The 27,602-nt window shown below is 29.0% G+C and overlaps 1 protein-coding gene across 2 annotated transcripts in view; it reads left to right on the forward strand.

Moving 5' to 3' along the window:
* The first annotated feature begins 562 nt into the window (after positions 1-562).
* LOC116768243 (gonadotropin-releasing hormone receptor) overlaps positions 563-27,602 on the forward strand; it is a 42,127-nt gene continuing 15,087 nt past the window's right edge. The window contains exon 1 of one of the 2 annotated variants that reach the window (XM_032658917.2): positions 563-732. The gene's annotated coding sequence lies outside the window, so the exon portion shown is untranslated. Of the gene's footprint in view, positions 733-16,693; positions 16,854-27,602 lie in introns of those variants that run through there. The other variant, XM_032658916.2, reaches the window with a different exon arrangement.

Below are 27,602 nucleotides of genomic sequence, written 5' to 3' on the forward strand. Positions count from 1 at the left end.
GTAACAAAGGGGAAACTTTCCACGTTATCAACCTTTTGTAGGACAGTTTTATTTAAGCAACCGGGAGAGTCGGTCGTGTAAGCGTTGTTATATTTTACATATAGAAATATGTAACAAGATTAGTAGCTTTGTGAGAAATAAATGTATTAGAAATTGTATACAATGCTTATGTATTGTGCAAAAGAGTGGTTGATATTATAAGGGGACGTATTTTCATGTAATTAAAAGGTAAGGTATATTATAAAAATAATATTTAATAATAAAATTTATATTTTATGAAAGTACTCTTTCACATTTTTAAATTTTAGAAGTGTTTTCTTTTGATAAAATTAAAAAAAAAATGTATATCCTACTCGGAACTTTAAAAATTTGTAATAATACACACAATTTTTATTTTATTTGCTATGAATTCGTTTTTTTGGAAAATGTTGTGATGCCGACATATGGATTAACAAAATTTCTTAAAATTCTAGAGGCCTTTCTAGAGCAAGAGATGGTTAATGAACTTAGAAAAATTTTAATGATGATAATTTTATTTATTTTTAGAAAAGTAAATAAAAACACAGGAAACCGCAGATTATTGCTCGTAAAAATAAATATTTACCATAAATTATGTAGCTAGTAATTTAAAGTTAAAAACATCATCACTTTCAAACCGAAGATAGCTGGCAATTATCCAAGTGAACAGGAGAAATATCAAATCAAATGTTAAACTGCAAGACTACAGGATACGTAAGTGTAATAAATGTACATCCGAACTTACAAGAAATGAAAATAAGTCTATGTAGATAGTAGTTGATGTTAAAAAAATGATAAATACTAAATAATGTAAACATTGGCCTAAAAATATTTGGATAAATACAAAAAAAAAAAATCCTTTTCTTCTCTTGTGTATCCCTTCAATCATTTGTAACAAATTTGTTCCATAGTACAGAACTCGATTGGTTAGCTTATCCTTGACTACACGCTATCTTATTTTCTCATCTTCTTGCTTAAACAAAATACGTAAAACCATGATATGAATTGTAAGGTTGAATTATAAATAGAGATAAATGAAAGTTATGTACATACGTATATATGATATGGTGTTTGTGGTTATGTGAATAATAAAACCTTTTTGATTCGGATCTTAGATATATTGCAGGTAATTGTCCAAAAATTATTAATTCATGTCTTTGGAATCACATTAAAAAGTTAACCTAATAGGTAGAAAATAAAAATAGAAAATCCATAGTGGGTAAAACGACCACCTATAAATTTGAATTTCAATCTACGGATAAGAGTAGCTGCTTCAACTATACATATATAAAAATATAAAGGATTGCTGTCTGTAAATAGACGATATATAATAAAAAAGGTTATGGGGACCTTTATTAATTCAAAGAGAGCCTAAAACAATAATTGTTCAAATTTTTATCTGTCGGTATGTGCGTGTGTCCAAGCTAATCTCAAAAAGGTTTATTTGATTAAGATGTAGTTAATTCTAATATACGGGTTAAGCTATGTAATACATTGTGTTTATTTCCCATCAATCGCCTGATAAATCTAAAAGTTAAACTTATTTAAAGGATCACATCGAACATTTAATAACATTGACTGAAACATTACTCCATATAAAAGTGCGATTATATGTTATAAGTACTCCTAATGAAAAACAAAGGTTAAAATATCCATTAAATCGTAAATTTTTAATATCCCATGTGAGTTGACCTGCAACTTATAGAATCAATCACATATAATAGGGTTCGCGTTATGATGGACATTTGTAGGTTATATACAAAGGTTCTAACTATTTGCATATTGTATGTATTTAGTATAGTTAATTTGATTTCAAGTTATATTACAGCGTTTTCTAAGTTTAATATATCAGTTCTACTTAAATTTTTCTCGAGATATTTACTTTTATAACTTTTCTGTTTATAAAATTTTTTTAACAATTAGTGATTAGTAAAAGTCAATACTTGCAAGCAAAACTAGTTTGTAAACAAAAGAACTAATAACTTAGAAAGTTTGGTACGCATGATACCAATTTATAATTAGTGGTGCTAACTTCACGGGTTATGATAATTGACAAAATCACGTACAAAGGCGATCAGATTAAACTAATATTTGGACCGTTTTTACTTAATTGTTGTTTTAATTCAATATAAAGTGCACCAGTGAATTTATAATTTAGTAGTGTACGTCCAATACGTGTTTATTAATTAACGTTGTGTAAGTAGATTTCAATGATTTTAGAAATGCTAAAAAAATGAATTATCTCAGTATTCCAAAAAAGACTGGACTCAGTACATCTCAGAAACGTTCGGCCAGTTTTTTATTATATAGAAACCGCGACTCACCGAGAAGCTCCTTTAAGCTCAAGACGTTTTGGAGTGGCTGTAACTCGAATAAGGGAGAATAGGGAACAGCGTGAGGCCCTCGTACCGCGAGGCTCATCCATTATCGGATTAACAAGATGGTTTAGTTTATAAATAAGTCCCGCCGATGACACTGCAGTCGATATCTAGGTAATTTAAAATGAAACGGTTACAACGTAGGTTATCATATGAATGGTTTTAAAGCAAGATTTCCATCTGACATCAACTCTAATGTTTGCGTCTACGGAGTAGCGAGCAAAATGTAGTATATATTTACCTTGTTATTATGAAATCGTTGGCGGTAGATCAAAAATATCAAGATTACCTGAAGGACACTTTCATCTCGCCTAACAGTGATCACGGTCGATGTAAAGAAATCGAAAAGTCAGGAAAATATAAAATATAACAATAAGAAACCACACAGTTTATCAGAAAAATATAGTTTCATTTTATACAAACAACTTCTTTATATGAAATTATAAAAATGTATAAAAATAACTTTTAATTACGTTTATAATATATTAGAGGATAGAGTAGACATAAGCTTCACTTATACTATTTTAAATTCATTGCACATTTTAACCCACAGTGACTACGAGTACTTAAATTATCTGACATAGGGGCTAACGTTGGATAGGACTAATAAATTTTTAACATCATTAAAAAAACCAACACAGTCTATACCAAAGTTTTAACTTTTAATGTTTGAATTTAATCCAATAGTAAAATAAGTAAACAGCTGATAAATGAAAATAGGTGTTCGAAATAGGGTACAAATTAAAATAAAAACATAATAATTCAAACAGCCGTAGAGTTTATGTGTTGCAAACCTTATAATTTTTGATAAAACATAACAATAACAACGAACGTTAAACGGATATTGTTATAAAATTGTAACGAAATAGAGTAATAACATCGGACACCTCAAAATTGAAAGAGTAAAATTCTCTAAAATGCCATGACTTTAGCTGAGAATTATAATATTTTTAAACATTACACAGCCGCTTTGAATAAAGCGAAAATCTTAAATGATTATTTTTATATTTAGATGTTACCGTGCACACTGTATACTGTTGTGTTATTTATAAATACGTAAATATATTAAGAAAAAAATTACGATAAATACTTTTTTAAGTATCGCGAGGGCTTGATTGAAAAATAATTTCTTATTCTTTTGTTCATTTTTAGTACACAAAAAATAATTATCACTCTAATGTATATGTATATGTTCAAAAATTCAAGTTGTTTTAATAACCTTTTTCAGTAAATTATTCTACAGTAAATGTATCCCTTAACATGTAATATTTATTCAAACGGACCAAAAAAAAAACATGAAGTAATGTAATTATTTATAAAATATCATGAAACGTAAATGTTCCTTTTTTTCATTCGTGGTATACGAGTATGTATTTTATGTATCTGTCAAACAGTAATTATTGTGCTTGCTTTTCTGTTACATTATTCAAGTCTGCAAATCCAAGGTAAGAAAAAATATCATTTAAGATGAAAACAGACTTATTTGAGGTGCCCAAGTTATTGTTCTTTGTTTTGATAGTTTTTTGTTTTTATAAAGTAGATATATTTATAGGAGTATTAAGTAAAAACAAACCGAATTCATAAATACAACATAGGAACACAGGAACTAAAAAGCTAAAAATAATTTTTCACTTGAATATAATACTATTTCCTTACCTAACCTATCTAATAATAAATTTTAAATATCTGCACAAAAGTTTATTAAACACTTAATGAAGGTAAACGAAGACAACTTTTGTTAATTTCAAATAATCAAATTTAATACCTAACTAAATATAAACATATATTCTTTCTTAATATTAAATAATCTTTTGAAGTCGGTGCCTTCTACAGATTAATTAACTAAACACTTATATTTAATAAATTAAGAATACTAAATTTAAAGGACCTAAAAGTAATCCAAATCTAAATTAATCATTAAGGTCACTTTTGATACTATCTTTCTGCCAGTCTAATTCCTTGCTCTTAAACTTTTCTAATAATGTAGGATGAAAACCGCACACAAAAGTGGTATCACTTATTCTGCTATTCAAATAAAGTTAAGACATGAATATAAAATATAGTTCTACCCGGTTTCTGTCATTAGAAGTAATACATACATATATGAGAATCACATAATCACTACTATCAGCATTAAAAGTGTGACATCCATCAGTTTCAATTTCCACTTGAGCTAATCTAAATGTATATGGATTTAAGAATGATTGTTGTCCCTTTAACTTTAATAGAATTTGTCACATTTATGGGGACAGTTATTTTGTTTGTATATCTATTAATAAATATATTAAAACAATAAAAATAAAAGTGATAGAAATATTCATTTGAAAGTCGAAAAATTATAACATCACAAAAAATATTTTAAAGTAAAAACGATTTTCTTCTCAGAGAAGCTCTATATTCTATTAGTCATACCACTTTGCTATTGAATGATAGGAATAACTTTAAGAGAATAAAACATTTGTTTCTAGATGCGACTTGCATTATAAAGAAAGAATATGAAATATATATTACTTCATTTGCATAAATATAATTTTAGGTGAATTTTTAATCAAATTAATATTCAGAGATAATTTAATGTAGATCATTTGAAAAAATAATTTAACATAAAATATAATGCTAAGTTACTGTTTTTTTTCTTTTACCAGTCGTACCCAGCCAGATAATGAGCTGTACCAATCTTATCAAAATTATTAATTAGTATCTTTATACTTTTAAATAACACTTTTTTCCCCTGGAATCAGATCTATTTTATATATCGAGCTATGACAGTGACCCTTTTTTTTGGTGACGCTGGAAAGCTGCCTTTCGCATACCAGTCGGTCCGGAGAGGGCAGCTGTGGTTATGTGGGTCTCCTGTGAATAGGGCGCCCAGTCTATCCACTAAAAAAACCAGCATAATTCCTCCTCGCTATAAAGGTGGGCGAGGCTGCGGTAACGCTTTCGCCCAGCCCGCGGCCTCCCACTATGGGCTATCCGATTACGACTCAAACGCAAGGTGGATGCCAGCGTAGTGCTTCACGTCAACCTACTCGAGGACCATGTCGAAGTGGGATGGCACACTCCCCGTGTCTGCTGCCCTGGGTCCTTCTTAAGAAGGAAGGTGGCGGTCGTGAGCGAGCCGTCTACGCCCGTCTCTCCTGTGGCGTGGTTGGTTCGACATTGGGTTGTTTTCCCTCAGCCGTTCCACTGCCTCATTTTGCGCCATGATGGTTTCGCAAAAGGAGAGGACCGCTTGCCAAAACCTAGAACTATCGACCATAGATTTAACTACGACCTCGTCGGTGTGTTGCGCCGTGTCTTCAGCGTAACCACATCCATTCCATACAGGAGTTGACTCCGAGCCACACGCCAAAGGTACCAAAGCATCCATGCCCGGAGAGGAGCTGGGTCAGTCGGAAAGTTAGCCAACCCATGTTCGCGATTTAGCCACTTATGCAGAACCGGAGGGATCGCCTCAACTGTAGGGATGCCTGCTGCCGGCTAAGCTAGCCTCGACATCCACTCCACCCTCATAGCACCACGGAACTGCTTCCTTTGCGCCTCTACTTCGGTTGGGGTTAGCATTTCTCCACAAGCTCTCACTTCCTCGTGCCACCGGTTTAGTAACGCGAGGAACCTTGCCTCCAGATCCTGTGGCAGAGATCCACCCAACACGGACGCCGCACTGCTTCCGCAGAGATAGTCTTATAGCCCCGTACCACGCGGATAGCCAACACCTTTTGCGCAGCACGTAAACAGGCGATGCTGTGGTTTTTGAGCTCCGTACAGGGCTTCACATTACAGTGACCCTAGCAAAGAATAATAATAAGCTTAGCCGTTTCACTATCGCACATAGAGGTAAAGTGAAAAAAATATTCGTTATTTATTCTAATTACATACAATTAGAATAAATTCCTAATTCTTATGATGTACGATGTTCAAAAATACTTTAATATTTTAAAATTATATAAGTAGTATTTATTGTCATTTGTGAATATTTTATTAAGTTTTTTCGTTAGTACAAATTAGTCAAAATAGTACAATTCCCTCAAAGAGAAAAGCTTTCGGGTAATTCAACACAATACCAATGAAATCATCAAAATGGAATGAATAGATTTTAAGAATTGAGTTTTATTATAAATGGCAGATTATATAAAATCTCATTCCGGCTTATTTAATTAGGAGTGTGAATAATGTATTTCCCTTAAGAGACCTTTATATACATGACCCTTATAATTAAACTTCTTTCTGCAAATAGACGGTTATCGAAAGAAAACTAGTTTCTGTACCAAACAAAATTAATCTCAAAAAAACTTTCTAAAAATATGAACAAAGTTTAATAATTAGATATTGGGCTAATCAAACTCATAGATTTTCATTAGCCTAAGGACTAAACCGAGACCTAGATCTATGTATACATACAATATATTTAATACATTATAAATTATTTTAGAACACGATATAGTTTATAAAAATCCGCAATTTCGTTGATAAAATATTTGTCCTTAAAACACAAAACTTGAATATGTTGTTACTTAATCTATTTCCGGGTTTAAACAAACAACTTTTGAGTGTGTTTTACCCCTTTTACCAGCAACTAATTATATAATGTAGCTAGATATAAAAAGACACCTTTGCGTTTCGTGCATTTTAGAGTTTAATAAAAAAAATAAGTTTGTCAAAACGAACAAAAATTGAGAACACTTACAAATACTTAAAAAATATTTTAAAAATATGCTTCGATTGGTTCATTTTTACTTTAATTCGGGAACTTTATAAATTTGTTACATGTTTTAAGTTTTAAGCAAAAAATTTTAACACATGTGAATTTGTTCATCCAACATTACATAAGATCTTAAAAATATAAAAATCCAGACTTATAATAGAGACATATAAAAATTTAAATCTCGTTCGAATAACTTGTCTATGGACTTGTGAGTGTCCTACTCATTAAAGTCAAAAACAGGATTATACAATGAACGTATCGATTTAATCTCTTTCATATCAGCGTTGGTCAGAGATATTTGGCGTTTAGAGATATCACAGCAGTGGTAAGGATTTACAAAATTATTTGATTAATGAAATATAAGTAGAGAAAGTAGGATATAGGATTTTACAATTTAAAATATTCAGCGATGTTACCCGCCCATGTCTTGTCGGCTCTTTCTAACCATCGTTGACCATAAATGCTTAATCTAAATTGTTATTGGTTTTGCTGCAGCGTAATTATTCCACGTAAAAGTGATTAAGATGCAGATCTTTTAATATTTCCTTGGTTGCAAAGTGGTTCTTTGATAGGCATATTATTAATGAATGAGCAGGTACAAATTTTGATTGGAATTAGGAAAAGATTGGGATTCATAAAACGTGAATATCAGTCTTTATCTAGTATTGAATGTATTAAAATGTTATACTTTGCATATGTTCGCAGCTTGTTATAATAAGCATGCGCAGTTTGGTGGCCGCAGTACAATATTTATATAGACAGAGTAGAAAGTATTCAAATAAAATTTATGAAGTTTCTTAGTTACCATAAAATATTCGATAACTACACTAAAGCTCGCCGTCATTACCACATGGAGACCTTAGGTCTCTAACACTATGACATGATGAAGCTTTATTCTCTTTTGTCCAACGAAATAGACTGCAACCTGTTATCCTTCTTACAATTTCGAATACTGAATTGACGTACTCGTCGGACACCATTATTTAATACACTGCCGATGAGCACAAAATATGGAAGCAACTGCTTAGTAAATCGTGTAGCCCCTGTATATAACGACTTATTTTCTCACTTTGACATATTAAAGATGAAGAAACAAAAATTAAAAAAAAACTTTAAAATAAAGCTACATCTTAATTTATTATTAAAACACACAAATATATACACACAGACCTACACACACACGCGCGCACGTACATGCTTACACCCACACACATTCACACATTGGCACACACAAGCCCACACGCACAACGAACAGTCTTGCAAATTAGTATTGTAATTCGTGATTAATTCATACTTAAGTCACGTTTATGTTTGTACTCATACTGTAACTGTGTAATCCTGTATTGGTCTAAGTCTTGTTTAGTTATATTTTATAACGTCATTATTATAAGCACTCTTGGATTACCGAAATAAATATATAAATAGTTGGACTTCTCTCGCCCCGATTTCATTACATGTGGCTTCCTCATAAAATTTTCTAAAATGGCTCTCAGGATACCCTCCTGTTCCAAATTTCGACTTTTTATAATTACGAAAGTAGGTCAGCCAAAATGTTAAAAACCACTTAAAGCATAATTATGCTTCATTTTAATTGACGTGGTTTTTATATTTCAAATAAGGAATCATTTACCTCAACAACACAAGCGTCCCTCTGAGGTCCCAAGATTTGGCTTAGATGTCCTAAACGCATGGTGTCTTGATTTTTAACTGTAAAATTAAGTGCATGAGAGCAATATTACGAACAATTTTATTTCTAAATTTATTTTCTAAAGTCAAAATGTGCTTACTAATTTAAAAATCTGCTTATCTCTTTCACAACGTTGAGTTGTTTCTAAATATATCTAATAATTAACATTACAATTTCATCCTATCCCCATGAGAGGCTGCCTGAAAAGGTCAACGATTACGAATTCACTAATTGCGGTCTGTTCTTAATAAATTTTATAGCAATGATAATATGTAATAATACCCTTAAACAATATTAATGTAATAATAACACAATACAATATATTTGAGAACATAACTAAAATTATAAAAATATAGGCACAAGTATCTCACTTGTTTACTATACAAGACACAACCAAATTTTAAGCCTTCTTTGACCTTGCAAAACAAATTTACACAAAGAACTTTCATATTAAGTATGTTGACAAAGTTGACTACTCTCCAGATGAAACGGAATATAACGAAGAGCGTCGCCATAATGTACAGGGTTGTAATGAGTATTTTTAAATCTTGAAAATTCATAGGCACAAATCTTTTTCTTTACTTGATCTTTATATAAAAACAAATAAATGTTGTTGCAATTATATAAAATATTTATATTTCATATTTAAAAATAAATCTCGTGTTTCTAATGTGTAAAATAATTTGGTTAAATAACTTCTATTTTTCACAAAAGTAAAGGAATTCTTTATGATTTTATTATATTTCATATTATTCAATTATAGCTATTTATTTCATATTATTCAGTGACATAGATTAATAGCAAAATATAAAAATAATTAAATTATATTTTGGCTTTTATAATGGTATACATTTATATCTATATATTGGTATATATTTATATCTTTTATTTCTTTTCCTTAAAAATGATTATAGGTGTAATGAATGAATACCTTCTGCGTTATTTATATTAAGTTAAAACATTTTTTTAATAATTATGAATGGACCATAAAACAATTGGATATGGCATCAAATACTCACTAAGCTGCAGAAGGTAACAAAAACAACTCGTCGTAATTTATTAAATATTATAATTTAACGTGTGTATGAGCATTTATTTATATTAATTTGTCCGCACCTTAATTTTCCCTGTCTTTTGTACAGTATTCAGATATAAATGGATATCTGACGGCTGACATGAAATTATATTCCACTCTTATGATGGGTTCAAATTCAAACTATACGGAATAAAGGGATAAATTAGTAGGCTAACTGTTATTTTTGTATCAATCAACTTTTGACGTAACTTTTCAATAATTATATTGCAAAGTTTCGTCGAAATCCATTCTGTATAATTTTACACGAAAGAGCAACAAACAACCATATATCCTCGCAAACTTTCACATTTATAACATGAGAAGGACTTTACAGCATAATTAGTTTTAAACCTATTATATTTATTTATAACTACCCTCGTACTGTCAAAACTATCTTAGAACTTCCAACTTCTCATTACAACTGATTAAATTCAGAAGTTCAGTTCGTATACATGTATCTCTTCTTAGCTCATCGCCATGTAATATTTATAGTGAACGAACGATTGAAATCTATATTTACATACGCATGTAGCATCTGATTTGTATAAAATAATAACAACAGCAAATACAAAATAAGGTAATTAATGTTATATTTCGTATTTTGGAAAATAATAGGAATATTTTGATTATAACATGTAAATATAAATTTTTTATACCAATAAAACAACGTAATTAATCATTTTGTATTCAAAAAAGAAAATGGAAATATTAGCATAATGTAATTGTTACAGTATTAACCTTACATTTTAATAAAAAGTTACCAACCAATTATTTGCATCCCATGAATAATAAGGTTATATTTGTGATTTATCACTTTGAACTTACAAAGAAAAGAAGTTACTTTGAGGAGGTCATGACGTGTATTTAAAAATAATTTCTCTTATATTAATCCTATTGCATTTTTCTCTGCCTAAATATTAATGTGTTTTAAAGTAATATCACAACTAAAGCGCGACAAATAGGTTTAATTACTTATACATAAAAAAGAGACGAAACCTCTTAGAATTCAATGGAATCACCGAGTGGGTGCCGGGTCCGTCGTGTTGCTGGGAGAGGAGCTTCAACAATCCTTGGGGCTTGCGAGCCAGGTGTAGGTTTAAGGAGCCCCTATCTAACGCGCGTTAAACGCTCACCTCCACCGTGAAAGTTCCCCTCTCTACCTAACTAACTTTGAAAAGAGCCTACTAGGGCTGCCTTCGAAGTACGTTCCAAGAATGAATTAGTTCTGGACAGGCTCGAGTCTTTTACAAGGTTGTAGAGAGATTTAACCGTTATACCTTTCGCTCCCACTCCTACCGCGTACCACAACGAAATTATCTATTTATATCTAGTGATTTTGTTAGTGAGCTCGTAATATTTATTGACCTTGATGGTATAGTTTTAGGGGAGGTTGCTTTCCCAACCGTAAGCTTAAAATTCGCGAATACATAAATCTGGTCTGGAGGTTTTGTATTGTTTCTCATACGTATCCATCATTAAAGTCCAATCCGAAGCCACTTTAAGGCTTGACGTTTGATTTTGTAGCCCTAGTGCCATTTCTCACAAAACCTATTGATCGCTTGTTTGTAATTATTTCCCTTTGCGTTCTGGCTACCGAAAGCTTTACCACTTCACGTGTGATTTCCAGAACTCTATCGTGATGACGCGAGTATTGTCCGCTCTCCAGGAGCACCTTAATCCCACCAGCAAATGCTTAATAGTTCCAGCTGCCTTCCCACAGATGTAGCAAATTTTTTCGATACCTTTACCCCATCTCACTAAATTACTCTGATCTGGGAGAGTGATTTGAAACGCATTGAGTTAAAATTTTAGCAATTCTGGAGTCCGTCATCATGGGTTTTTCCCCAGGATATATGGAAAATTTTAAGTGTTTACAGAGCATCGATGGCTTTTCTAGATTCATCCCAAAAGTATTGCGATCCCTGAAGAAATCTGCTGAATCAGCCGTTAGCGCGGGCTCGAGCCACAACTTCGACATCTTTATGACGCCTGCATCTAATTTTGACAAAAGGGTTTTATTAAAATCATAGACGAGGAAAGGTCAATTTAAACGTGAAGTTAGATAATTAATTGTCGCAGATCCAAGCTTAAATAAACGAAAACCCGAGTTCGAAAAAAATAAACAAACCTGTTTAAATTTAAGTGAATTTTTAAGTGTCTCTGTGTGTTATTCATATATTATTGCGAAGCAATTCGTTATTTTGATTTTTCTGTAGATTTCGTCATTTCTGTTTCATATTTTCAATACAAATTTGAATTACTCACATGTGAATTTTGACCTGAGTGTATCATGTGCAGCATGTGATATCATAACTGGCATATGGGGTCAAAGATTTCATCTAAAATATGTTTTAAGTACCGTCGAATTTAGAAAAAGATATTTCTTTCAGTTTTTTTTATGTTATCTTGACGAGTTGGAAACAAATATTGACATCGTTCTCGGAATATGAATGATTTTTTTTTCTAAAATTCAGTACACGTCTGCAAATTCGGGAATAAACTTTAAACGAAGTGGTGACAATATGGATTCGTTTCATTCATTGATTTGATTGATTCGGTTTCATATTTGAAATCAATATTGATTAAATTTTATAATTTTTGTCGCTGTATACTTTTTTTTACAAAATCATAAAATCAATCAACTGAGTATTGTGAAATAACAAAATGTCAAAGGCAAATTACAAAATAAATTACTACTTATTTACAAAATATTTACCTCTTTACAAAACTAACCACTTATTTGATAATTTAACCGCTTCTCAAGGAGAATAAAGGTAACCAATTATAATTATGATTAATTAAGAAATTATTTATTGTTTCACGTTTTGTTTTAGTTAAAGAGGTCCAATTAAAACAAAAAGTAGAAGGCCGTAGATTATCAGGGATTGCAAAGACATGCAAAGTCAAATAGAAAATAAACTAAGTGCCTGTAAGGAACTTGAATAATTTCTTCAAAACTAGCTGTGGAGTAGCTCCAATTGTAATAAAGTTTTATCAAAGATTTATTACGACTTTTCAGTGTAACGATTATAATTTGTATCATTTTTGATGGTTGAATTTCATATAAATATAATAAAATTTCGATAAATTTATGACCAATATGTACTTGAGAAACCCTTAACATATACTTAGGTTACTGATACATAATATTTTCGTCCCTCGTGATGAGAGACAACGAATTAATTTCTTTCTATAAACCAATTAACAATTTTGAAAAGATTAATTCTTTTTACATATTAAAGAAGTAAAAGTCTTATTTTAACCATATTACTATTTCTTTAAAATTTCATTTTAATGATAATAAAATATGCTACATTGCAATGGCCAAGTGAGTAATAATGTTATTTCCCTTTATATAAACTTTATTAACATGTTTTTAACTTCTAGAAATAGAATCTGCTTAGTAACGTATTTTTATTAAGATATCTCAAAGTTTAGTATCATATGCTAATTTTTACATTCAAAATTTTTAATTAAATAAACACATTCTTAAAATTGTCAAGGAAAATATTTATATTTTAGGTATTCTTAAACAAATACTAAAACACATAGTTTGAACAATCCTTAGCATTATTTATATACATATATTTTCCTGGGTGTTAGACTCTCTTTACATAAAGTTACAATTTTCCTTGTACTTCTTATATTTAAAAAAATCGTTTCCTTTAAGAATTATTGTAATCATCAATAATCGGTAAAATAATTTTGATGTTAAGAAAAAAACAATAACCTTTTTCCTTGAGGCATTTGCAAATTGAGATGGGCTAATAAAAGGTAATATTATTTCAAATCTCTTAATTATTTCAGAGAGTAAGAAAATTTCTTTTTTTGTTAAAAGTCTAAGTAGTAATACGTTTTGTCCTAAATACAAAAGATTTATAATATTATTTTAAAATACTTTAAAATTTCTATTAGAAAGATAAATGATATAAAATGTTTAGTTTGGTTTCTAGCATAAGTACAAAAATGTTTATTACTTTATTTGATTTCATGAAACTAATTCAGTTAATAAATTAAGAAGTTATAAATCATCAGCCTTTCGAAGCCCACTGCTGATCAAAGGCCTCTTCTCACATGGAGAAGGTTATAGCATTAATCACCACGCTTGCTCAAGATGGGTTGGCGATTTCAATCTTATGATATGAAATTATAAAACCAGGTTTCCTCACGATGTTTTCCTTCACCGTCTGTATAAAGTTATAAATATGACATATTTATATTCTAATTCAATTTCAAACGACTCAAAAAAGGAGGATTTTTTCAATTCCTCTGTATTTTTTGTATGTTTGTTATCTAATGACTTTCGTCTGGGTAAAGCGATTTTAATGTTTTTTTTTTGTTGCAAGCTGGTGCTTCCCGTTTGGTCAAATTTTAATTTCATCTAGTTCTGGTAATGGCAATCATGAGAAAACCATATCAGTCAAACATTTGCATTATGTTTGTGTGCGACAAACGAACGAGTAACTTCAACACCAACCGATTTCGATTTATTTATTTATAAGGGTTCACAAATGGCCTCGTTATGATTCAATTAAGACCAGATTGTGAAATTCTGAGAAAATTGAGGAAAATCCTCAAAATGTGTAGGCATACATCATACATCTTAAGTAATTCTATTACTTAATGTATATTATGGGTGACCTTCATTTTCAGGAGGCAGATATCGTATTCTTGCTATGAAAGGTCTCCTCCGCTTTAAAGTAACTGTTTTAATAGCTCTAAGTAGCTTTCCTACGTACCTATTTCATAATTTCGCTAAAGGCGGGTAATTAAATTATTTTTAATAAAAAAAAAAATTGATAATATATTTAAATCCTTCTGCTGTCTGTAGCCACAAAACTAAAAATGTCAAACATATTTTCTAAAGTAAGATTTTTCTATTACAAATTAACATTTTTGATATCCTATTCATAAAAGCTAATTTACGCAATATAAAAAATGTAAAACCTTACTATTAAAAGTTGTATAACTATTTACTCAATTACCCTTTTATTTTTTAATACAAAAAAAAAGAACTATAATATAAATCAATAATTTCTGTAAAACTTTCTACTACATGCATCAACGGTAAATACAGATGTCCATAACTCAGCTTCGTTTTAGAGATACTTAGAATAACTAGGATAAACTAAGTCCTCTTTAATGTTATACCTCAGTTCTCAGAGGATTAGTACCCAACGTCCTAAAATTAAACATATAAAAACAATAATTTTATATTATAATATCTTAAAAGATGATTAGAAGTTAAATCATTTCTAAAATATCAAAATTAGTTGTTTTAAACGCAAATATGCATTATATAAATGTGTAGATGATAATATAAAAAAAAAACGCCACCTTTATTTTTAAGGTGTGGATAGCACTCGTTGAAAAGAATTAGTAACCTAATTTATACAGTATATTTTGTGTTATAAATAGCCGCTTGTTAAAAATGACAAATAAAGGATGTCTTTTAATGTAAAATAACCTGTCCTTTTGTATAGATATTGTAAAGAACTTGTAATATTTTTTAAGGTCAAAAACGCACTACATAAGTTATAAATGATTTAAACTAAAATAAATATAATTAGCAGAGAGACACCTAGACTAAATAGCAGTAGCAGACAGACTACGAATTATATTTAATGTTGTTTCTGCCTCTTTAGGTCGCATATTCTGAATTTAAAATATTTGTTTACTAGTTTAGTTAGTAATTTTGTTCGCTTGAACTTTGTTTAAGTACTTTTAATTTTATGTCTTTTTAGTAATTTTATGTCGTGTTTAATCGTAAACAAAAATAAATTTAGGAGTATATTACAATTTTTAAGTTTTTTTTTCATATCTGTGCTTTATTTCTGGAGAATTTTATCAATGTTTAGAAATGCAACTATTTGTTTAATCTGAAATAATATTAAAAACATGAAAATATAAGTAAGATTTAGAAGCTACTCATTCAATTTGTACTAACCCTCTCAAAAAAAGGTTTAAATTGATAATCACGAATAAGTTTATATGTATTAAAATTGCATCAATATTAGAAACATAAACGCATGTAGTCATTAAAATACAAGATAATTTTGATATATTTTTGCATTTAGTGGTTCAACATATTTCTGTTACCACGTACAGTAAGTATGACTAAATTATGTGGCTTTTAGAAGTCAAAGGATTAGACTCAGTGCCTACGATAGTTTGTTTCTTTAGACCTTTAAGTTATTCTCTTTAACGCATTATTTTTAGGAATGATATTATACTACAGATTTTGATATTAACAAACAAATATAAAAAGTCCTTTTTAATTTATATAAAAAAGTAAAACGAAAATAAAATAGAAATAGCAAGGAATTGTGATGGGTATCTCAAATCAAAATCGTATTGTTTCTTTGGATAAAGATGATGTAAACATGCATATAGATTTTAAAAAATAATTTCGTTGGCAAAAATAAATGTATTAAAAATATCCTAATACAAAATAATTCCTGTATAATAAAAGATTTAATACAATATACGTTAAATGTTTAAAGATGGACAAAGCAAAAATTATGTTGCTCTGCTATTTAGACTTGCGCTGTAATTTATTTTATTGTAGCGATGGTAGCAAGAAGGTCAGTTAAAGTATAAGAATAATTATTTACTTTGCATGTAATTCTCTGAAAATAGGTGATGCCGTCACTTTCCATTTCTAAATCATATTTAATTATATATTATTATCTGGTATAACATTTAAAGTATAAAAAGATAATGTATTTAGACTTCTAAGTCTACTTGAAACATCTGTTTCAATAAAAAAACATCGTGTTTTGGAAAAGCATCTACATTATTTGGCAGTCTTCCTCTTATATCGGCACGGAACGGGCGGATTATATTCTCGCTTCAGAAGACGTTGTAATAAGGTTTAGATAGAAATATATATGTTACAAGTTTCACGATAAAGCATAGTGAATGAGTGTATGTTGTGGGCATTTAATTTACGTCTGGAAAAAAAAATATAAACGGATTTCTCATATGAATGTAAGTAAATATAAGATAAGGACAATATCAACATGTTAAGTAATGGACAGTTTAGAATGTATGTATATTTGGTGTCAAAAAAAATGCATTTTTTTCTATCTAAATCTTGAAATTTTCTTTTGAGTTGTATGTGTGTGATCTTGTATGTACATTTTTAAAAATTGATAATAAACACACATACACACACACACATATAGATATATATACATTTATATATATATATATATATATATATATATATATATATATATATATTGGCTTTCGCAAACTTTGTCATGTACCGGAAAAGTAACAAAAACGTAGTTAACACTGTGTCTTTTACAAGCTTATTCTATCAACGGCAAAATTCAGTTATTAGTTTGGTTAAAAAACTTGTCATAAAAATATCTTTCGATATAAGAAAAGTCTTTTCAATTCTGATGATGTAGGTTGAAGTTATAGCCAAAGAAAAATGTTCTGAAAATGTTAACCTTTTAACTTAAATTGAGCAATAATTTGCATTTCAATACCAATTATTTCTTATACAAAGAACAATTAGCGTTTTAAATAATTGTACTAAAATTGTCAAATTGAATGACGTTTAAAACCAATTTCTTCAATGTTTACATGTAACAAATAGACTTACAAAAAGAAACAGAAAATTTATGTTTATATGGTATGTGTTTCTGTAGGTCATAATAAGCTCCAGAGTTTATAGACAATTTGTGATCTAGGAATACCAAAAGTGAAAACACGCAATATTTCGGCATATAGGAAAAATGGTGGTAGTATTTTCAACTTTATTGACGAAATATAAAATAGGTCAAGAAAAACTCCACGAACTTCTTTTTAACGAAACGCGAGGTGCAACTGTGCGCAATAAAACGGTTCATTTTTTCCAATCTGACCACGTTTCGTGTGCAGTTGCATGTTCTTAATTCTTATTCAACACGAATTAGTTTCTATGTGGTGTCACGTTTTGTAGTCCCCTATTGGTCGAATTTTCCATAACATAGTTTAGGTCTGGCTGTTAATTTACAGGTTTTGATATATTAAACTCGCTACTGGTGTATATTGTATTCTAAAGGTAAATCTTAATTTACCTATAGAATACAAAAGATAAATCTTAAGAATTACTTAAAAAAAAAAACAAAGGAAAATTCATTGATCATTTATTTAATGAAATTTAAAGTCTATACGAAACAGATCCTTTACATCAAATATCCTTACAAAATACAAAAGGGTTTTACTGTAATTACATAAAAACAGCAATTTTATTTAATGGTCTATAGAATACTTTGTTCTTAAATGATTCAATATCTTGTATGCTTTTCTGAGATTTTAGACCATTTTTTCAATTTTTTACATTATCTGATCGTTGAAAAATATAATAATATTTCATTTATATTCCAAACAAAAGTTTCTGTTCCGCTGCTTGATAAATTAAAGATTATTTTGGGTGTGACTCCTACAATAAATGAATTTTTAGAAGCGAGATTTTTTACTAATTTTCTTATTATCTTATCTTTACGTACAATAATTTCTATAGAAAATTCAAATTGGGTTTTAAATTTATTTGACTCGATGGTGTTTAAGGATTATCATTTTGATAATTCTTTAATCCAACGAAATGCAAAGTTACTTTTCAACTTTAAAGATGATTTTCGCATTTCGATTGTATTATTTGTAACGTACATTTCTAACTCTTATAAAATATTTTAAACCTAATTCAACATTCAAATTAGGTCAATCACCACTTAATTGCATAGGCACAGCATACCTATTCCCAAATAAGTACCATATTTACTCGTTAAGTAATTAACAATTTAAGTATCAGACAAAAAAAAAACTTGTTTCCCCATAAATGCTCAGTTAATAGAGTAAGTGCAACCTTTACTAAAGGTAAACTACACTTCTATTAAGGAAACACTTTTTTAAGTATGAAATACAAGCATTTGCTGGCACCATATTGAAGACCATCATGATACATATGTTTTTAACTGACTAGACATAATAAAATTTTAATAATTATTTTAGTCTCTTAACGTATTATATGTGTGTAGGGCTTTTTTTTCACTTTAATACAATAATCTTAACAAACTAAAAAATATATTCTATATTTTGATAAATTTTGAATTTGTAGCCGTAATTCTCAAGGCTTCTTAAGGACTGAATTAAACGATATATTAACTTGAAATATACAAAATATTGCTATTGTATCTTACAGTTTTAAACATGAACGGGAAAATATAAGGAATATAGTAAGATTTCATAAGTAATAAGCTGACAGTCACAGTTTCAAGTATTTTGGCCATATTAATAATTAGAAGTTTCTAACAAAATTTGTATTTTATTATATGTCTTAGTGATTTTCCTTTAGGGATAAATTTATTGCAGACTGATACCTAATTTCTTGTAGAAAATTTCTATATACTCTGTATGTACTTACATTTTATGATGAATTTGATAGGGGAATGATATTTGGTTTGGAAACAGTGGGGCGTAATATAGTTCTACTTTCTCTTAATATCTTAATCGTTTTAATACTGAAGTCAACTAGCTGCTGAATTGAAATCATATTCTTACAAATATATTGCTTACAAAATTTTAATTAACTTATGAGGCCAGACAAAATTAACCTGTTTCACGTAACTTTTAAATAGAGGGATAGGGTTGATAATTAATTATAAGGTCTTATTCAAAGAGAATACAATGTTTTAAAATTTGTTGAGCAGGGCTTTCAGTAACCCAAAAACTAATGGGTTTAATACATAAATTATGAACTTTAATCGCGTACATATGTAAAATATTATGATTAAAACAAAAAAAAAACATAAAAAAGTACCTAACTTTGTAAAATTTCCAATTTTTAATAGTATTTTTTTACAGGTTTATTACAAATAATGTTATATATAATAAAAACATACTTTGATAACTCGCAGACGACATATTTTTTATTGCAGCGTTATTTGCTTCCATGTTAATGAGGTTGTAATAAACATGAATATTACCAACTAAATATCTTTCACGTTTCTAAGGATTCGGTTAAAGCTCTATTGATAAATTAAACCGCGTTTTCTCGTCACTTGAAAATATATTTCGTTATGTCAGCTTAAGTGTTTGTTTACGTCGTTCTCAATTGTGAGTTGGAATATTTGAATCTGAAATCTTAATTTTCTTATAATTAATCGCTTTAATGTGAAACATGCTTGGAATCAATTCATGTTTACAGAATATTATGTAAAGAAATAATATAAGCCCGATTTTGTATAAACGAGAGTTTCTATGTATTTTTATGTCGTTATCCGATCCATATTAGGACATCATTCGCAAGTAAAAACTAACATACGGGATTTATAAAGACATTAAAAAATTTTATGTGTTTACATTAAAAAAATATATATATATCTTTGGCTTTGGAACGCCATTTTATCTGCTACATTTCAAGCGATGCCTTCAGCCCTTTTGAGATCCTGTGGTGACATTGAAATAAGAATAGAGTCTTAATTGTACGTAAACCAAAATAGATGACACAATAATGTGAGTCACAATTTTGGCTCAGAGGAAAATATATAAAGTATGTTGAAATACTAGATTCATCAGGCAACGATCTAAACAACCTGTCCCGTGACATCACGCAAAATAAAACTGTTATGCCATGAATTCGAAATACAAGGAATATGGGGATAAATTGAAACCTATTTCGTATTCTGACATTTAAGCTACGTTACTGTAAGTTTTCATCAAATAAAGATAATGAACTCATATTTATAGACATACTGACTTCAACCTTTCTTTGGGATCTTTCTAAATACGGTGCAGAAAGTTGAGTTTCCAAAACAAGTACGAGCTATGAGGGATATACGAAATGGCGTAGGTTCGTATCCTCTTTGTGAGATTTACTTTTAATCTCTTACCATTTTTATGTATATAAAAAACATACATTTAGTTTCTGTAATGTAATAAGGTTACGTTATATTTTAATAAAAATTTTGTTACAACTTTATCATAAAACCTACAACGAGTTTAGAACAATTATTAAAGAAAATAATTGTTCTTTCTTCTTTCTAAAATAACACGAAAAAAAAAATCGTTAATTATGTAAAATTTTACTTTTTAATTATTAAAACATAAAATAATGAAAACCATTTAATGTTATCAAACCAAAGGAATATATTATAGAAATAAAATTAAAATTAAATTAAATTATGATATCCGCACATACTACGAGATTTATTTAAATTAACATATCACAATTAACCCTTTCTCGGTTATTCTACAAAAACCGTGGTAACGGTCAAAAACATAGTTTCATTTAAATATATATTCTCGAAAACCTAAGATACCATTATAAGTATAATTATTTGGAGGTTTCATTTTCAGCGGAGTGAGCTAATGCTAACTGACATTTAACTTGGTCTTCTCACCGATTACGCTATTTTATCATCCGAGCAACAATGAAGATAGGTCAAATATTTCATTCATTTCCTTAAATTGAATTGACTTGTATAATCGTATTTTTGTACATGTATTATTTTTATTTTGTATATCCATTATTATAGTATCAATTTCACCACAGTTACAAATCCACATGCTCTTATTTCCAATAATCATTAAACGTAGAGATAACATTTTTAAAATATATTACACATTTTTATAAAAATTTTATTTAAGAATACAAATAATATTTTACTTTGTAATATTTAATAAATTTTCGTCTCAAGCAATTTCAAACCATTTTATCAACATTAAATAAAACAAATTTAAAAAATATTATAGTCATTGGCTTTTCTAATATGATAACATTTCATGATAGGTTTATTTACGAGTAAATAAAAAAAAATTGACTTTATCGAACATTTTATTATTCCTGGGAAATGCCTAATTAAAATGAAAAGGACTATCTGCAGCTTTTTTTAAATTATATGATAAAAAAAAAATCATGAATGTTCTGAAAATCTTTACTATGTAACTACGTATACATATGGGCAACTGCAACAATGCCAGCAAAAGGTAAAATCCAGTTAGATAAGTAAGTTTCCTACTAGAGCACATTTATTATTTAAATTTCTATCCTTTTAACACCCGGGCGTACAAACTCAATTTCACATTTGTTTTAAAACTACGTAATTTATATTCTACATGTTCCTTTTTTTCCGGAATTGAATAGTGTGATGCTTTCAGTAGGGACCAAGATATGTAAAATAATGTATTTTGAACTCTCACTGTAGTATATTTATACACTGATTTATTTATACGTTGTTTTCAACTACGGTGTTAATTGATACTATTTAACAAGAAACTTTGAAGTAGTTGGTACTGAATTTGTTAAGATTCTAACTATCAATATTGACACATACTTTAGACAGATTTGATAAATTTTACTCATCCAGATACTAGTCTTGCTCAACAATTTAAAAAAAATAGTTGACAGAATGTATATTCCTTTTTGCGTTTATATATTAATACAATAAAGTGATCTCATTTTTTATTCTTAGTATTTATTTTATTTTTTGTACTGTCATTAAATGTTTTATGAAAAGTCTTTGGTAGGATTAAATTTTAAACATTAAAGGATTATGTGTTAATATTTTGAAATAAATATACGAGTGTATTCCTCGATATTAGAACAAAACAAATTTTTGAAACAAAGGTTCGAGAATTTATTTAGATTTCAATTTCGCGATGTTCAATCCCGTAACATGTGACTTTGATTGATTTTTTGACAACATAATTCTGATCCTAGCTTTAATAACAGGTGGAGCTACATTTTCTGAAATAAAACTATACTGCTATCTAAAATTCTATCATTTCATTCATTTGCTGCTAAGTTTAATTTACAGTTATTTAAGGATGTTTACATTGCCAATTTAGTCATCAAATGCAGCATGTAACAAACGATGTTCTAAAGATAGTTAATTCCTGTAAACAGTGGAGAACCAGTATTTCATTTGTTGATCGTTATTACAGGGCTAATGTTAGACACATTGTTATAGTCATACTGTAATCTATTTTTGTCATATCATTTTATTGAAAAGTTTTTATGGTATGTAAATTGAAAAAAAAGACAGTAAAATATTATAGAATTGCTCCTTAAAAGTATAGATATTTAAATTTCAAAAAAGAAATAATTAGTTATAGCCTTATTTCACTTCATTTAAAAATCGACAATATAGACAAATTTCATCATTCAGACACAAATTGATATGTTATAAAACTGGAACCAATTCGCATAAACGACAGCGTAAAATCAATAATTGGATAAAAATAACACCACAATTAATTTAAAACATTTATATAATATATTCATCCGGGGCATCGATTTAATTCATCGTATTTTTATAGTCAAAAGTGTCGATTTAATGGGAAGTGACCATTTTTGTCACTCTCAGAGCACAATTTATAGATAATATATTCAAATTTGTATAAAATTGAGCATTTTGGAAAGCACTAGTCCATAATCCGTGCGAACAGTTGTTTTTATACAACTTTATGCTTGATTATATAGTGTAGTTGTTTATAATATAAATTAATACTGCATATTTTATGTATTTTCATATAAAACTAAAGGTTTTGATTAGACATAACTTACAATTAATATTCATTGGTGACAATTATTTCATAGAGCATTTCGTTCGTATCTATCTTAATCTTTTCATCCCATTAACACCTTGTGAACCCTTGGAAATTATCATTGAATTGTGATTGGACTACAATGTATATATGTATTCTTTGTATATTGTTATTGTATTAGATGATAAGCACGTATTTTAAACAGTGAGACTAAGCTGCTTTACTTTAACTTAAAACACAATAAAAATAATTTTCAATACTATTTAACCTAATATTAATATGGCAACTTCTTATTAATAAGTGTTTGTTTTAAAACTTTTATATCGTTTTGTCAATACAAAAATATTTATTTCTGAGGTAATCCGTAGCTTATTTTCATTAGTAAAATTATACAGTGGTAACATTAATGATGAAAAGATTATTTTATATCATTTTAAAAATAATTTCCGAGGTAAAAGGCTTTTTATTTAAAATGTTGGTGAAATTATTAAAAGAACCGTTAATACTTTGAAAGATATGTTGTGAGTATTAATTGAAATCTGATCCAGTAAACTATTGTAAGGAGTGCTTTTTTTAAACACCCTAACGTCATTTTTCAAATACATTATTTGAGTTTACAACTTTAATATAGTAAGTCTATCTTTATGCAACTGACATACTAAAAAGATTCTATTAGATCAAAACCATTTTGATATTTATGATTCTACTTATTGTCAAATTGAAAATATATCAACAATAGCAAGACACTGCAAAATTGTGTTATATCCTTCAAAGTAATCAATGGTTATTCGGCTCAACGTGGATACAACATTTCCCGGATAACAGATGCCTTAAGCCTACAAAAAACAAGATTTGTAATAAAAATGCAGAATGGAAATGGTTTTGCTGAAGTTATATAAAAGAAATATCTTTTTATAAAGCAACACAACTACACTATATATCGTTATTCTTATTACATACTGCTTACACATGCTAATACAGATACAGTAACACTTAAATTATAGCCCGCATTATCTAAAACATCTTAGAGGTGGCAACAAGCCAAGAAGGTTAGGTTAGGATCTGTAGATATTAGTCTAGATTCTTTCATTATGCATAAGACTATATGTATGTATAACTATATGTACTGTATAAATGGTGCGGGTGAAATTATTGTATGCAATTTAATCTTTTCAAATCCATATAAAATAAACTATAAAATAAAGTCAGCGGTCACTTGAAATTGTGGTTTTGAGTCCTCCAAGAATTTTCACAACATTTCACTTTGCACTTTGTTTAAAAATTAAACTGCCTTTCAAATTTATACTTTATAATACCTTCTTCATTCTTTTGATCATTAACATAATCTGCCAACAACACTGCCTTTTAAAAAATTTTTAACAAATTACATTAAAATCTGTTGAATTTTTTAAAAGAATAAACCTAATTTTTCTACATATGGTTATGTCAGGCAATTCTTGGTTTATGCAACTATAACATTAACTAATTGGCTACCGTCAATTCTATTTTCATAAAAAATGGCTTTATCAGTAAGCTTACAATCTGAAAACTTTTTGTTTTACAGTATTTTTCATAATAGTAGAAATTTACTTATGCTGAGAGTTAGTTTTAGAATTTTGGGATGAAAATTTCTTTTCGAGTGATTATAAATATTTCTAACATAAAATTTTACATGAAAAATAAATACACTGAATAAAAATATATTACAACAATAATGACAATACTGAGTAAATATTCTATAGCAAATATAAATAAAACCGGTAACAAAACTAAATATTTGGCAGTGTTTTTCAATAATCTGAACGGAACGGTACCGAGCGTGTTTAAGCCTTAGGTGGAATTGTTTTGAAAACTGAGTATAATAAAAGTTTTTATTTTTTATAAGATATCTCAAATAGTTCTATTTGTGAATTGAACATTTTTGTCAATCAAGTTTCGAATTATGTAAGTAATGTTCCATATTAAATTATAAAATGGTGGATTCAATTACTGAGTGCTATTATACCGAATTATTAATATATCCATTAAAGTGAAACTCTTGAAATTAACATTCGTTACAAGATAACATCATTAAAATCAATTGTAAGTAATCGGAATCCGTATTACATTCAAGAAAACATAAATCAAAGGTGATACCGTAAGAAAATATATATGGAATTGAGAAATACATTTCCAACAACAAGTCATTTTCGAAGTTCAATTTGACGTGGTTCCTAATACGTAAATATTAGTGACACAAACTTGTACAAACGCTAAGTTGTGTATTTGTTTATTTTTGAGGAAAAAAACTTTGTGTCATTTAGTTTGAAATTATTATAAACATTCTACCCAAATGCTTCGTATATACCTTAGGTACAACATTCAATAATAGGAATATGTTTTTGATCTAAAATGAATTTATCTATAAAAACATTGAAAGTAAATTGTTTAGTACCAAATTGTTACAGTAGAGTATAAAATAATATTTCTTTAAAATTTTAAAAGTAAACCCAGACAAAGTTAAATTCATAAACATCGAAACCTTTAAATATAAGACAATAGTTTTAAACGGCCTTCATTAAACTGGCGCAATAATCCACCAGCGTGAAATTATTCTTTAGAAGATTTTATAACAGTTTTTTTTAACTCCTGTTATTAGTAAAATCTTGTTACAATGTGAAACGGCGAAATAATTTTTTTTTTAACTTTCACTGAATAGTTGTTAATTTATAAAACATTCCCAAAGAGTTGTAATTATTATTCTTGAGAGTTGTAATTTGAAAACAAAGTAACATAGAAAAAATATGAGAATTCCTTTAAATAATATTTATTATATAGCCTTTAACTTCAATTATAACATAAAGAGAAATTGCGACTGTAATTCATATATTTGACGAAGATAACAAATGAAGTAATTTATATATTATAAAAGTACAATTGTTTCACTAAATCATAAAACCTTTTAAATATTCTCTAAGTAATGTTTTATAACCTAGTTTCTATCGATGTGGTTGAAAGCCAATCAGAGATTTCGGTAAAATTACGAAACTTACTTAGATGTATATTGGCATTGACTGGAAACTACCAAGAGTCCATTGACATCCGGACACGTTTTAGCATTCCAAACATGAAACAATCGACATGGAAGGTTCACGAAGATTATTTAACAGTCCTGTTAGAGCATCCGGGTTTGAAGCAGGAAAGGAACTCGCAAGTAGAAACTTTCCAAATTACTGTTTATGACTACCTTCACGAGCAATATCCACCTGAAAATCGTTATGCTCATAAAAACAAAGATAATTCGTTCAAGGTAAAAATGAGGAGGAACCAACAGGAATTAATAAAAAATCTACGTATAGCCAAAGCCCTCGGCGACAGTAATCTTAGTCACCAACTAGCTAGGGCGTTAAGATCACAATAATTTTGACCGGGCAAAACATGAAGTAAATTTGGACAAAAACCCTTTTGAGTATTTGAAAACCATTTTTAAGAAAGAACGCGGAAAGCTTCTCTTGACCAACGAACAAATTTGCTTCCATTTTAAAAGCACATATGAATTTCCCAAAAGTAACAGATTATATAGGGATCCTGATGGACAAAAACCTGAAATTCTTCGCGTCAACCTCCGCGACATTCCATCAAAATTAGAGGTATATAGGAATTAAGATTTCAGATTAAGAGAAAGTCGTCTAAATCTAGACTGGGACCCGATGGTATTCCATATATAGTGTTTAAAAATTGTTCATCGGTTCGTCAACAACTTAGAGATATATACGGTAAACTCTAGTCAAGTAAGCAAATCCCGGAGTCCTTTGGTAAAGCAATTTTTGTCCTTATTCCAGAAAAAAATCGGGTTAGGGATCCGAAAGATACTAGACCGATAGCCTTAACAACCACCACAGGTAAAATCTTTTTCTCGGTTCTACAAACGAGAATGACGTGATTCATGCTTAATAACCGGTATATTAGGCCAAATCACCAGAAGGGTTTTTTATCAGGGATTTCCGGATGCCTAGAACATAACACTTTATTGTCGGAGAGCTTAAAAGATGCTAGAAAAAGCGAGAGAAAAATTACAGTTTGTTGGATAGACTTAGAGAATTCGTTCGGGTTGATACAACATGAATTAATCCTTTTCGCACTAAAATGGTATAACCTTTCAACACTAGTTACTGATATAATCGCGTCTTATTACTCAAAATCAAAGTTTTCTATACT

Source organism: Danaus plexippus, chromosome 19 (assembly GCF_018135715.1).
Source record: "Danaus plexippus chromosome 19, MEX_DaPlex, whole genome shotgun sequence".
NCBI lineage: Eukaryota > Metazoa > Arthropoda > Insecta > Lepidoptera > Nymphalidae > Danaus > Danaus plexippus.